This window comes from Perkinsus marinus (assembly GCF_000006405.1).
Source record: "Perkinsus marinus ATCC 50983 genomic scaffold scf_1104296975520, whole genome shotgun sequence".
NCBI classification, from domain to species: Eukaryota; Perkinsozoa; order Perkinsida; family Perkinsidae; genus Perkinsus; species Perkinsus marinus.
In genome coordinates this window covers 1-1345 of record NW_003200758.1, presented here as the reverse complement: position 1 = coordinate 1345, position 1345 = coordinate 1, and the positions used below count along the sequence as shown (strand labels likewise).

The window sequence follows — 1345 nt, the reverse complement described above, 5'->3', positions numbered from 1 at the left end:
ACCAGAGTCACCGGTGCGAAACAACCACACAAAAAAAATCGAGAGTGCGGTAACTTGTGTCGTTGGCGAGCGAAGTAGACGTTACAGTACTGCATAGTTACGATCGCGAGAAACATCTGAGAGGCTTTCCGTAGCCTGTACTCCAGGCCTGTTGTGAGTAGCGTCGCATATGTATACCTTCCCCTCCGCAGTTGCGTCGCGGGCTCGTTTATCTTCTCCCCGCCCCCCCTCTCCCGGGTTGAATCACTCGGCTGAGACAGCTCGTTGGCCGACCTCCGGAGGTCGTCCTCGAGCGAGCCTCGGCTAACTAAATTCCTTGATGAAAATTTTGCGAAAGTTCAAAGGGCACGCCCGGATTTGAACCGAGGACCTGCTGATCTGCAGTCAGCCGCTCTACCACTGAGCTACACACCCATGCACACAATTTGACTAGTCCTCCATTTGACCTATTTTCATTCAAAATTGCACTCCTCACTGTGTCGTTTACAGCCAGCTCAATCGAGTCGTCCTCTAATGATTCTCACTAAACTTATTTACCTTACCCGAGGATCGCACTCGGAATCTCCACCTTAGGAGGGTGGCGCCTTATCCATTGGGTCAGCGGGGCGATGATTCAACTTCCGATCATGTTGATGTCTGTGACTGTTCCGCCGATTATATGAGTGATTACTCTACCTCTCGAAAATTCCTTGATAAAAATTTTGCGAAAGTTCAAAGGGCACGCCCAGATTTGAACCGAGGACCTGCTGATCTGCAGTCAGCCGCTCTACCACTGAGCTACACACCCATGCACAGAATTCGACTAGTCCTCCATTTGACCTATTGTCATTCAAAATTTCACTCCTCACTGTGTCGTTTACAGCCAGCTCAATCGAGTCGTCCTCTAATGATTCTCACTAAACTTATTTATCCTACCCGAGGATCGAACTGGGAATCTCCACCTTAGGAGGGTTGCGCCTTATCCATTGGGCCAGCAGGGCGATGATTCAACTTCCGATCATGTTGATGTCTGTGACTGTTCCGCCGATTACATGAGTGATTACTCTACCTCTCGAAAATTCCTTGATGAAAATTTTGCGAAAGTTCAAAGGGCACGCCCGGATTTGAACCGAGGACCTGCTGATCTGCAGTCAGCCGCTCTACCACTGAGCTACACACCCATGCACACAATTTGACTAGTCCTCCATTTGACCTATTTTCATTCAAAATTGCACTCCTCACTGTGTCGTTTACAGCCAGCTCAATCGAGTCGTCCTCTAATGATTCTCACTAAACTTATTTACCCTACCCGAGGATCGCACTCGGAATCTCCACCTTAGAGGGTGGCGCCTTATCCATTGGGCCA

At 49.2% G+C, this 1345-nt stretch overlaps 4 non-coding genes across 4 annotated transcripts; all 4 read right to left on the bottom strand.

Annotated features, from left to right (window-relative positions):
• Window positions 1-342: 342 nt before the first annotated feature.
• On the bottom strand, window positions 343-414 carry Pmar_PMAR024934. Its single transcript has one exon. It is a non-coding gene; the product is annotated as a tRNA-Cys (tRNA).
• A 301-nt stretch (window positions 415-715) lies between these two features.
• On the bottom strand, window positions 716-787 carry Pmar_PMAR024933. Its single transcript has one exon. It is a non-coding gene; the product is annotated as a tRNA-Cys (tRNA).
• Window positions 788-907: 120 nt separating this feature from the next.
• On the bottom strand, window positions 908-980 carry Pmar_PMAR024932. Its single transcript has one exon. It is a non-coding gene; the product is annotated as a tRNA-Arg (tRNA).
• Window positions 981-1088: 108 nt separating this feature from the next.
• Pmar_PMAR024931 lies at window positions 1089-1160 on the bottom strand. The gene has a single exon. It is a non-coding gene; the product is annotated as a tRNA-Cys (tRNA).
• Window positions 1161-1345: the final 185 nt, after the last annotated feature.